Source organism: Mesocricetus auratus, unplaced genomic scaffold, assembly GCF_017639785.1.
Source record: "Mesocricetus auratus isolate SY011 unplaced genomic scaffold, BCM_Maur_2.0 Super-Scaffold_100020, whole genome shotgun sequence".
Taxonomy (NCBI): domain Eukaryota; kingdom Metazoa; phylum Chordata; class Mammalia; order Rodentia; family Cricetidae; genus Mesocricetus; species Mesocricetus auratus.
The window spans coordinates 34,095,130-34,108,647 of record NW_024429201.1 but is presented as its reverse complement, the minus strand read 5'-3'; positions in this window follow the sequence as shown (position 1 = coordinate 34,108,647).

The window sequence follows — 13,518 nt, the reverse complement described above, 5'->3', positions numbered from 1 at the left end:
TTTTAAGTTTAAATTTGATGTGTATGTGTTTGCCTGAGCTTGTGCAAGAGCTTACCGAGGTCACATTCGCTAGAACAGGATTTACGGAGGGATGGTTGTGAACTCCCATGCTGGGAACTGAACCTAGGTCCTCTGAAAGCGTGGAGTGCTCTAGCTGACTTCAAAAATAATTCTATCTTCTCCATTTGGTTTGGCAATGCTATATAAAACCTTCCCTTTGCTTGGCACTTTGGCAAATTTCTTTAGGAGGCAGCCAAGATAACTCTTATTTTTTAGTATGATACTATGTCAAATAGCACTGAGTACTGAGGGCTGAATGCAGGGTTTTGAATGCTAAGCATGTACTTTACCACGGAGCCATATTTTCAGTCATGTCATATACTTTTCCTCACGGTACTGAAGAATCAAGAAAACGCAGATACAAGGAAGATGAGGAAATGAGAAGATAGTTAAAAGAAACAGAGAAGGGACTCAAGGCACTACAGTTAATTTTCCCTAGATGCAGAAGTATTTTTAATTATTCTTTGGGAATCTCAAACATGTATTCAATTTATATTGATCATACCCGCCCCTAACTCCAACCTAAAGCCCTCCCATGACATCTGAACACATCTCCCTCTGCTCTTCCTGTCCTCTTTTTAAAAAACTAATCCACTGAGTCCAAATAGTGCTGTCTCGGATATGCACAAGGTTCATCTACTGGGACAGGGCCACTTTCCAGCACTGTCCGCTATACCCCCCTAAAAAGAAAAGTGAGTCTCCCTGGTAGCCAGCTATCAACTGCCAATCACTCTTCAGCTCGTTATGGGGCCTCAGGAGCTACTCCCTGCCATTCTGTAATGCTTAACTGTCATGATCTTATGCAGGCAGGCCTTGAGCAGATAACCACAGCTGATGTGCTTTCATGTGTGCAACAGGCATGTCATGTCCAGGGAAACAGCATTTCATAGAACTTTCCCCTTCCTCCGGCTCTTACATTATTTCTTTTCCCTCCTCCACTATGTTCTCTGAGCCTTGGAAAGTGTGGTTGATGTAGACGTCACATGTAGGGCAGAGAACTCACAGCTGCTTATATTGGGCAAGTTGAGCAGTTAGGAGTCCCTCTAGTAACCTCTGCCCACAATAAGCAATTTCTCTGACTCTGATTGGGAGTAGCACAAGTCTATAGATACACAGGCCTCTTTCTATGCTACCCTTACCCTCAGAACTTTTGTGTGTTTAATCTGGAATGTGGAAGCCAAGAAACTAGAAAGAGGCCATTGTAGGAATGCACTAAGCAAAAGAGATAACAAGAACATAGGAAAAAGTAGAGAGGGAGAATGTTGGGGACACAAGGTTCAAATAATTAGTGGAGTCGTAGGGACGGGAACACAAAGGGACAAGGGCAGGGTTAACCAAAATGAAGTGTGCATGAGGAAGTACGATGGAGTGATCTAAGTAAGAAAAAAATTTGAAAGAAGAGGAGACAATAAAACACGTGTCATATGAAAGGATGGGGTGGGGATGCTAGGAGCTAAAAGTTTAAGTGGAGACAGGATTAGTGGCATGTGGGGGAAATGAGGCAGGGGTTTGCTAACCATAACTAAAGATTGTGAACCCACTAACCTATAAGTTAATTTTGTTTTTATTCTTAAGAGTCTGACCACCTTTTATTGTTTTTTTGTTTGTTCGTTTGAGATGTGGACTCTACATAACTGTGACTGTCCTAGAACTCGCTATGTAGAGCAGCTGGCCTCAGTCTGGGAAAACCATCTGCCTCTGTCTCCCAGGTGCTGAGACTAAAGTCATGCACACCACCATGCTCAGTGTGACCATCTTAAACAGTCTTTCTGGTGCATTTTCACATAGGAATAGATATGTCCGTACTACAGTAGAATATGAGATAGCAAAAGCAATTGTTGGTTGTCTTATTGCTGACTGTGTTTTGCTTGATTTAAATATGATTGTAGAGGCGCTGGAAAGATACCTTAGCATTAAGCCCTGCTGCTCTTCTAAAGGATCTAGGTTCAATTCCAGTGCACACATGGTGGCTCATAACTGTCTATAACTCTAATTCCAGGTAAATTGACTCCTTTTTCTGGCCTTAGTTACCACCAGGCATGAATCAATGCACAGATAAACATGCACACAAAACACATAAAATTTTTTAAAAATTAAGTGATTACTGAGAGATGACTTGTGAGTAAAGTGCTTTCTGTACATGATAAGTGCCGGGGCCCATAAAAACGGCTGTTCTTGCCTCAAGATCAGAGAATTCAAAACTGTCCTTAACAAGTCAAAAGACCTAAAGTTCCAAGGCTTGGCTACTGCAGGATGTTTAGGCCTTGGTAGCAGATGTCTTATCCAAATAAGAACAGACGTGGACTTACGAGTGTTCACTCTTGACCCTGAAGGCCAGATAACAGGTGTGGCTACCAAATGCCTGGAGGATTAAGGGAAGCAAGTCTGTTTGCCCCTTATACATGATAATAGATGTCTTCTGCCATCCCCCCCCCACTTTGGTAGGGTACTTAAGTATGTTAAAGAATAAACTCAGGGCTTTCAGTGTTCACTGGATTGCCCTACAGACTCTATCCTGTGTCTCTGTCTTTCTCTTAATGTCTTAACCTACCCCTTCCCAGTCCACACTCCCCCTCTCAGGTATGGACCAACAAGTCAGTTAGATCCGACTACAGGCCAACAAAGCCAGGTTCCTACAGATAAGGACCTGAACCCAGATCCCCAAGCATCCACAGAAATGCCAGGTAGCAAAGCAAAATACACCTTAATATTAGTTCTTGTTGTATGAAAACAAGTAGATCCCATGGGCTTAATGACAAACCAGCCAGTTACTAAATAAGTGAGCTCCATATTCATCTTGTCCTCAAAAACCAAAGTGGAGAGAGACAGATGAAGACACCCAAGTCGCCTTCTGGTTTCCACAGACCTATGTGCACCTCTTGAACTCAGGCATGTGGGAGCACCCCACACCCCCACACATACACACATGAACAAACACACACACACATGCACACACACACACACATGTGCCATGATAAACACATCACAGTGGTGTCCTCAGAATGCTGATTTTGAATATTATGCTATCATCTACTTTAACTTGATGATAACTTAATAATAAATCTACTGTTACTATAAAAATAATCTTAAAAATGGAACAAAAACATAGATTTCAAGGAAGTGGTGTTCAAGTTGACATACTGTTCTCAATTGAAAATATCTCTTGCTGGACAGCGATGGAGCATACCTTTAGTCCCAGCACTCAGGAGGTAGAAGCAGCAGATGTCTATGAGTTCAAGGCCAGCCTGATCTCCAGGACAGTCAGAGCTATTACACATAGAGACATCCTGTCTTGGAAGAAAACACAATAAAAAAAGAAAGAAAAGTAAAAAGTATGAGAAAGTGAAAAAAAAGGAAGGCATGGAGAAAGAATCCAAATATATTGTTGGAAATGACTTTATTCAAATTAAGTACATAGTCGTCCAGATGAATACTTTGCATATTTCAACACATTTACTTAAAATTTAAAATTTTACTTTATTATCCTGTCATGATGTATGACTAGAGGATAGATTTTTCTTTTTAATGTTATCCCTTTTGTCTTAAATTTTAAAATCTCCATATAAAAACTAACCAGATTCATTTTCAAAAGGAAATCTCACTAAAATATTTTTTAAGACTTGTCTTACTCTTAGTCCAGGCTGGCTTAGAACTTGTCCATGCAGCCCAGATTGTCCTTCAACTTCAAGCTGTTCTACTGTGTTTGCTTCTGCAGCTTCCTGACTCGGATTTATAAGTACATACCACCACACCCAGCTGCTGTTGTTTTAATAATATTATTATTATTTTATTCTATGTGTGTGTGTTGACTCAGCATAATCGGTGTGCCGATGTTTTAAATGTGTGTGTTTGGCAGAATCAATAATTTTGTAAAGAATTTCCCTATAATATTTAGTCCTGGTATTTGACTTGACTTTTAACACCATTCTAATGTTTTCCATAATCCTAAAATTTGATTTAAAAGGAAAAAAAAGGCAATGAACATGACAAACTGTTAGTTTGAATTGCTTTTCTTTTGGGGGAGGGGCTGGGTGGACTCTCACTATGTAGCTCTCAATAACATGAAACTCCCTGTGTAGACAAAGTTGGCCTTGAATTCCAGCTGCCTCCTGAGTGCTAGGATTAAAGGTGTACACCACACACCCAGCCTGGGTTTCTTCTAAAGGCATAAAAGCATGAAACAGCCATTGTTAACAGTATCTCGGGAACCACTTGACCCCTGTCAAGGTCTTTGGCTTCGGTGCAAATACAAATCTGTGCCAAGGCTTCCACAGGGCTCTATCTAGTGTACTCACAGCATCTGGTCTAGTTTATTAACTGAAGCTTTTTTTTTTAATGGACAGCCATGAGCTTCCGGTTCATTACAAGTATCTGTCCTTGCTTGAGCTTCCATGTAGAGGAGCCGTAGAAAAGTCCACTGACTAGCTCTCTACTGTGCCTGGGATTTAAAGTTGGAGGGATTGTAGGAGCCATGGTAATGTACACCTATACCACTCAGGAATAGAGGCAGGAAGATCAAGAGTTCAAGACTCACTGCTACACAAAGAAATGAGGACAGAAAAGGAGAGGCTCGTAAATCATTGTGAAACTTAGTGGAGAAAAAGACTCATCTAGTCCAATGCCTAGTGCTTAAAAGGTATTGAATAAATAACGAATGCTTTGCTTAGTTCAAGACACAGACACCTTTCCGATGATTTCTGTGTATTAACTGAAACAAAAATAAAGTTCAGAAAGTCTGTGTCCTAGCAGCAGTAGTATACAGGCAGGTGGATTCTGTCACATACACTGTTCTGTGCTTGTTTAAAAATAATGCTTAGAAAAATTAATGGCTAAATGAAAACAATTACGGTGTGCTGTAGAGATTGGGAACACGATATAAGTGAGGGAAAATTACCCAGATCAGATGGCCAGCAGGACATTGCCACTCCCTCAAGCTCACAGGAGTGGTGTGCGATGGTCTCAGATTCTCACCTTCACTGGAGACCTCTTTTTGGCCCGGAGCACCAGGAAGAGGGAAAACCCAGGTGACCCAGCTCTTTGCTCTTCCGGAACTCAACCCAAACTGAGGTCCCCACCCACTTAGGGCGGGGCATTCTTAATATGCCTTGGAACCTCACGTGGGAGCAACCACTCTTCAAGTTCCCCTCGGAGTGACCCCAGAGATGGGCTGGCTGGCTGTCAAAGACTGGAATATAGCCCCCCTCTCTCTCTTCTTCCCTCCCTCCCTCTCGCTTGCTCCCCCTCTTCTTGTCCTTCACCCCCCTGTCCCTCTCCCGTTGCCTTTCTCTCTCTTCCCCTTTCTTCTGATTATTAAAGTCCCAAAAGACTGTACAAAGTATTAGACATCCTCTCCCTCAGTCAAAAGTTTGAAAACCAGAATCGTAGCCACTAGGGAGCAACCAAAGAAACTATTTTGCTAAGATCCTCGTCGCCTGTTAAGGTGAACTAGAGTAAAGGATAAAACTAGCTGCAATTTTCACTATCGTCCGGCTTGAGTGGAGGACCCGCCCCCTCCATCCAGCTACAGTTTGAGACACTCCCGGAATGCGTGGAGGGCTGGAGGGGTGGAGGGAGTAAAAGTCCCGAGAAAATATGTATTTATATGCGTATACATGTATGCATTAACTCAAGTAATCCAGATGTGTTTTTCTGCATCTCCCCGCACATAAAATCTGTAACTCAAGCCCAAGATAGTTATTGAAAGAAATCAATAGCTGAAAGCCAGAATAGGGCAGTGCCACCCTTCAGAACCAGGCGCAGCTGTCAGCAGCTGGCTAGGGGTAGCCTATACCCTTTCCCAAGGTTTGGTGACCCTGCGGCTGCCACAGGTCCCCAGGGAAGTTCATCATTCACTATTCTGGACTTCAGATTTTTTTTTTCAAAAATTTGCAACAAACGTGTTTGGGAATTACTGAGTTCTATTCACAGATGGAGGACCTCTGGAAATAGGTAGGATGGGCGGGGGGGGGGGGGGTGCCCTGTCGTGAGGCTTTGAAAGTTAAATATGCAAGTCTTTCTAAATCTTTCTAGGCTGGAGGGATTCTCAGCACAACTGTTTGGGAAGGCAGTCCCTTAACCTGCAGTGCCGCGTTGCTACGTGTTGCAAATCGATAGGTAAGCCGCAGGAGCTCTACTCTGGCGCAAGTCACTAGCGCCAGGGTATTGCAGCCCGGAACAGAGGGTCACTGAGAACAAATAGTGGTAGCTGACTGCTTTGGGCCATTATTGGTGCCACCGAAAATGTCTCAAGAGAGACTGGAAGTGGAGTCAGAACAAGCGGCCTGTTCCAGTTTCAAAGGGGTTTTGGGATCGACTGACTCAAGTCCACCCTTACCAAGTTCTAGCTTCTAGAGAAAGGGACACTCACTTAGTCTCCGGTGGAGGCATAGAAAAGGCAACCTGGCTTGATAAATCCTCCAGGTCTTGAGGGCCCAAGGCCCAGGGGACTTCATTTTGCAGGCTAACAAATAGGACCTGGGCATAGTTGATTTTCTCTGCCTTAAGTAGGCTGTTTCCAATCCAGGGAGACCCTCCCTGTGTGCCCCTAGTTGTGCCAAGAGCGATTCAATCCCTTCCTTCTTTGGACAAAGGCTGAAACCTGTGGCAGGAACTCCTATCTATCCCTGCTTGAGAGCCTCCGGATTTTGTTTTCTTTACTCTGGGGCAGCGTAGGACTTCTGGGTACTGTTGTTACTATGGAGTTTTTTATTCGTTAATTTCCTGATGAAATCTTTTTTTTTTTACAATTCAGTAATTCAGTTTAATCTGTTGGCACTGAGTTTTGTTGTGAAGTAGATTTAACCGTGGGATTTTCACGCCGTGTTCTGCTTCAACAACTCTCAATCCCTCGTTGGCCCTCAAAGAAATACAGCTCTTTAAAATATTCGGTCGGTGAGTTCATGTTTATCCCGCCTTTCTTGTCTTGTCGGGGGTAAAGTTTCGCCCTCACTGAGATGTGACACCTGGTCCCTAGGGTAAGCTACTCTCTGGCCTTCCGCTGGAGCTCCCTTCTTCTAGGCTGTGGGAATGCATGATCTCCAGAGTTCAGGGCCACCTCCACCCTTTTCGTTGGAGATGCTGGGAATACCAGCAACCTGGAGGGGTGAAGTTCCACTCCTCTGGCCTATGCAACTCAGTTCAAGCAAAGAAAAGTTTAGAGGGAAGCAATGGTGTCCAGCCTCTCCCAAGCCTGGCTTACTCTCCTCCTTCTCCTACCAAACTGTGGGTTCTCTACCAGAGATGCTCTCACCCCACCCCCGGGCTCATGATCGTCCCCAAACAGGGCCCTAAACAAGACTTCGGAGGTAGATCCAAGCTCAGCAGGATCCGTAGTCCCTGAGGTGTGAGAAACGTTCCCAAGAACCGTGTGTTAGCGCCTAGAAAGAGTAAACTTCACACCCTGGTGTCCTAGTCCTATTGAACAGGACTCGGTTACCCACGGGACTTTCCAGGCTCCTGGTGCCTTGGAATGATCACTAATTCATACTTCAGTCTGGGGGAGGAAGAAGAGCCAAGGAAGAAAACCTGGACATCCTCAAAAACTTGCTAAGCGGGGAAGAGAGACTAACTCAACCGAAGACCTCTCAATTGAGGACAGAACACCAGTCTGCCTAGGGGACTCTGAGCTCTACGGCTGGGAGATCCCGGCTAGTTTATCTGGGGCTAGGGCTGGGGAGGACGGGTGGCAAGCCACCATCAGCGTTCTGTTGCAGGCTGAGGAATGAGAAAGCCAAAAAAGAAAGTTCATTTATTTAGATTAGTTTTTGTTTGTTTAAAAAAAACAAGAGTTCAGCCTAAATTGTCAAGGTTCATAGTTTGTTTTTAACTTGTATAGAGCCAGCACAATATTTTCCAAAATAACTTCACTTCGGCACTAGTTGACTAACTGATGACAGACATAAGGGGGAGAGAGAGAAACAGATCATTCTGAAAAACTTTTTTGAATCAAGAGGCTGTTTGGTGTTTCAGTTGGTCACATTTTGTCTAGCCTTGCCTGATTTAGGGATACGAACTTAGGAAAAACGTGGTTCTTGGTTCTTTCTTTTGCTTTCTCTTGCTGAACCGGTTAAGCTTTTCGGAGAACTCTCTGGAAGCAGGAACAGATGTGGTGAACTTTCTCTAACAGGAGCTTTTAAAGCTCTGTTTTTCTCTGAGTTCAGCAACCAAAGATTTTTTTATACTCACTTTGCAAACCCTTTCTGCATACATTCTATCATTTGCCTTAAAGAACAGTGAAGGCGTGTGTGTGTGTGTGTGTGTGTGTGTGTGTGTGTAATGCATTCACTTAAGTTTTAGATGCTTCAGAAGAGCATCCTTGTTCCTCACCCCTGCTGACATCTCTTTGCCCTTAAATCGTGCACTTATGTTGCCCGCTGACGCTGACGTTAGATTGGGAAGAATTCATAGCAGCAACTCAGTTTTTTCTTCTGTTCAGGCTGGCACCGCAGGCTCACTCGCAGTGCATATCCCTTCTTGTCCACTAGAGGTCACTGGCCCCTCGCGGCTCGCCTCTCGACCTGCTGCCTCTGGTTTCTAAGAGCTCAAATTAGCCTCCCGTTAATTAACACCCGAGTCCATCGAGGCGGGTTCCTCCGTACAGTACTTGCAGCAGGGCTTATATAGACAACCCACACCCAGCCAAAGCAAACTTCCCCAAACCCAACTCTTCCAGCATGTCCAAACTGGGAGACAGGCGCCAGAGTTACCAGGGGCAAGGTATCGTGCCATCATGCTTTTAACTTTTGTTGGGTGGGGCTTGCTAAGTTGCTGTGGTGAAGACCGCTTTCCTCGAGAACTCAGGTTCTGCGGGCCGCTTTACTCCCCGGCTCCCGAAGGTTGGGAGCATGCTTGCTGGCCCTGCCAGCATCCTAGTACTTACGGAGACTTTCTCCAGCGCCTGTGGCTATTGCAGAAAGGTGGCCGGTTGCTGGTCTACACTGTTCTAGGCGCATGCAAGTGTACAGGGAAGGTGTTTATTTAGGGCGTAGAGTACAGAGACATTCCCAGAAGTCTTTGAAATTGGTAGAAGAGAGAAAGTTACGTGGCGGCGGCGTTTCTCGTGTCTTTTGACAGAGAGAGAACGGGAAAGAGGCTGGTAATGACGGGGATGGCGCGCCACGAATCGAACCTGGTTTCAGTGTGTGAGTGAGAGGGTCCTGGGGAATCTCTGGCTCTTGCTGCGTGCACATTTTTACTTTCTGAAATCCTCGGGAAATCTGAGGTCTAGCTTTAATCTTACAGTATTTTCAACCAAAATCCCAAAGGATTTCCTCTTATGGCCGGGGACAGACTAAGCCTTGGCTCCAGGCCTCAACGAAATCTTAAGAACTGCGTGGAACGAAGCCCGGGTGTATTCCCGCATAACTGTCCAACTTGGTCGCGTTAGTAAATCGCCATGGCATGCTCCTTTGGCTGTTGTTCTAGTAGGTGGGTCACTTCTAGTGTTCTTAATTCCTTGGGGGGAAAATATTGGAAATCTTAATTCAGATCTAAATATTTGTCTCACTTGACATCTTTTGCGGTGATGGGTAGAAGGTTTGGGGAGATCCCTTAGCTTAGGGACTGGGCGCTCTTTATCTGGTCCCCCAAAGACCTGGACGTTCGACCTGTGAGAGAATGGGATCGCGAGCGGTCACTCACTAAACTGCCTTTCGTGCTAAGGCAAGAAGCAAGACGCTTTTGTGGTGGGAATAAGGCTTCCGTAGGACTCAGTGACCGGTAGGTTAATGAAGCATCGTCCGTCCTCCAGGGACAACCGGAGCCCCGTTGGGCTACTGACTATGCGCTAGGCCGTGAGCACCAACGAAGTGCACATCGATACTGTCGAGGGGTGGGCAGGAGGAGGCAGATTACAGGTCTTGGGAGAAATCCCACAGTCGATGCAAAGTCCACTTCTTGAAAATGGGAGGGGGCGCTCCCCGAAGCCGGAACACCCAGCGACTTCGAACACCACCTGAGTCAATTCCGGGGCTTCGAAACATTTTGTTTCACAACCCTAAATTTGGAGGAGGGTCCTGGAAACACCCCCTCCAGGATCTAGTGCAACCTGAATCAGGAAAGCGAACCCACCTACCTACAGTGCAAACTTTGTTAAGCCACCATTGCTTTTGGCGACGATGCTATTAGGAGTGTCCCAGCACAGGCTCTGCAACCCGACCCGCTCCGGTGCTGGCACAGGTGTCAGCCTGAGTAGGAATTATGTAATGGACTTGGCGGCCTGGGCTCCTACCAAAGGGAATTAGGGAGCGCGAGGCTTTCTCTTTTCTTTTCCTTTTGACTACATCTGGTATCAGGTGTACGGGATCTGAGGCAGCAGGTGTGATTTGAAGGGAAAGAACAAGCGAAATGGTGGCCAAGGTCACAGTGTTTCGGAAAGCTGCCACGAGAGCCTGGCATCTCCTCCTCAACCGCTCACCTGAGGATGGCTCACAGCGCAGGTGGCCTGGATTCCAAGGTAGTGAGGCCAAAGCCAGGCTGCCCTCCCTCTTGTAGAAGCTGTGGGGGTTCAACCCTGATGCCTTCTGTTAGTCTTTTGATCCCCTCATGAGCGGAATTGAGTGTGAGTATAGATGCAAAATCATATACATATACATATATACATATATATGCATATGGCTAGTACTCAATGACAGGGAGCCCCTCCTTTAAGAGAATATTAGACAAACAATGCAGAGGCAGGTCTCTAAATTTAAACCCAATAGCTCATTCGAGGCCTTTTCTAAGAGAGAAGGCCACAGGAGCACTCCCTAAGTGGAATTCATTTCGGGCCAATTTTGATAACTGTAGAAGGGGAATTTCAAACAGCGCCAACCTGCGTTTCCTTTGGCAGGAAGGAAAAACACTAGGAATAATGATCTCAAGAATTGTCAGTGTCCTTTCCGACACCACGTTGTTGCCATCCTGAAATGTGACAGCCACCGATATCTGAAGTCCTAGATCGCTGAATGAAGTGAATCGTTTGAGCCTTAAAAAGTCACATGCTGACTTTAGGGAGTGGTCTTAATTTTTTAATGATAAAACAGAATAGCTTTTAAAAGTTGACTATGAAGTCTAAATTTGAAGCTCCCTCTCCAAAATGAAAGGTTAAAAATGAAGACACAGAGAATATAGCAGCAGCTCTCCACAGTGGCCAGGCACAGAGGTGGGGTGCACACTGGTCAGGAGATCACAGATGAGCTCTGGCTCCTGGCTCCTTAATTCAGATTGGTGAACGCAGACATAAACTTACAGGCTAGAAACACTTGAGTCCAAGACACACAAAAGAAGCTGCTTCTCCGTGGCTGCAGAGAAAACTGGCAGCCTCTCTATACTGATATTTACATGACCCCAGCATGCCCTTGAGCGGCTGTGTTAATTACAGAAAGAACTGACAGCGATGACTACCTGTAAACAACAGTTTTACAAGTCTAGGAGAGATAGACAAGAAAAAGACTACCATCTGTGTGTGGGGGGGATTCAAATGGCCCCACTAAATAAATATGTCATAATTCATGTTATTTGATGGTGAATATTCTTGCCTTCCTGGCTATTGCCAAAGCTGTTGTTGTTAGTGGTGGTTTTTGTTTATTTTTTTTTCTTCAGGAAATTCACTTGAAAAGAATCAAGCAACAGCACTCCACAGCTACCCCTGTTTGGGGGACATGTATGAGTTTGTACAAGAATCCCCATTGAAGGTCTCCTAGGCCAGCCATACTAGTGGGGACACAGTCCAACATAGCATGAAACTGTCTCCTCTCTGACTGAACTTGGAAAGAGAAACTCTCCCCTCCTCTTCCTCCTCTTTCTCTTCTCCCCAGAAGCAGGTCACGTTTCCAGGTCTCTCATTAAAGCCACATTCACAGTGCCCACAGCACAAAGCCAGTTGTGGCTTGGGGCTTTACTGACTGCCTCATGAGAAGTTCCACACCTTGGGACGTCAGTGGCTGTCTGTTATCTACTTAAAGATTCCTGGGCTCATTTTGCAAATCGGCGTGCACAAATCTGACATTGTAGATAAATTTAAAAGGAAAATCTGGAGTGCAATTTGCAAAGTTATCTGTCTCAAGTATAAAGAGAAGTTTTGTTAGCTGCTGAGATCTTAAAACCCAGCCACAGATAGCACTGCGCTTTCTCTATGCATCAGACAACTGAAAGCTAAAACTGCGATTGTCACACCCTTCTGCCTCTTCTGACAGTGTCTCCTATTTTCAAACAAAGATAGCCGGACATCTAAATATAGTACCCAACAAGCAAGGCTGCTTAATTGTTGTACAACTGTTAAATGGTGGAAATAATAAGGCTCTGTCTCCACCATGTCATTGTACTGTAGTCTGAGTTTGCCCTTATACAAACACTCACTTCAAAATGTGCGGGCACTACAGGGAGGTAGAGAACTTTCATCCCCAGACAGCCCCTACCCGTGCAGCTCTGTGAGTCTAGAAGCACAGTCCTGGCCAAGACATTTGCTCTTGGTACAGTGCTCCAATGGTACAGACTGGTCTCCGATTTTTGTGCTTTTCATTTGGTTTCCTATTGCTGCTGTCCGGAAGAATCCTGAAAATCCCAATCAGGGTGAAATACTTTAACATAGTTCATAGGCAGCCCGTTCTGCTCAAGGAAAATGATTTTGTTTGCCTTTAACTAACATAGGCTGTCAAAGAACAAGCTCATTTTCCATTTTACTTCAAACCCATGGTAGTCATAAATTAGGAACCTTTTATCATTGTTATCCTGAAATAAGATCTGGCAGATAGACGAGTCCTTATATTAAACAAACTAATGTCCAGGAAATTCTTCCTGCCACAGGAAAGGTGTGTAACAGTACAGAAATAGGAGTTTCTCAACTACGTACGCAAAAATCCTCAGTGCTGGGAACCAACCATTTGGTAGTCTAGCTGCATTGGGAGAAAGGAAATGGTTGCCGAAACACCATAGCTATTCTTGATATTAAACAGCTTTGGGAGAAGATAATTGGTTTAAAAAAAAAAAAGGCTTTTCTCCATACCCCTCATGCCAAAGCTTGGTTTCCTTTTCCGCTCTGACATTTTATGGTGTGTCATTGGGATGAATTGTAAGTAGAGTTACGTGGGACTTAGCGGCCTACTGTCTAAGGTCGCATCTACAGGTCAGCAAGGAAGCGAAGATGGGGGTGACCTCACTATACTTAGGGATGACTGAGAAAACGCGTCCACGTGTTTTGAGATCGATGTTGAAACTTTCCCTCTTTTATGAACGGGTCACGATTTTTCAAACCGAGCGCGTTCACCCTCTGTGATACCCCCGTGTTTGGGAACTAAAGGCGGCCAAGAAATCATCGCATGGGACTGGTTTAATGCGTTTAACAGAGAACTAATGGGTTGTCTGTGGCAGAGAGCGTGCTCCCATTTCTAATCCCGTCACGTACTGAAGCGGTTTTGTGCGAATCTGTGTCTTTCACCTTTATCCATCCCGTATGCCCCTACTCAGGAAAACCTTTCCAAG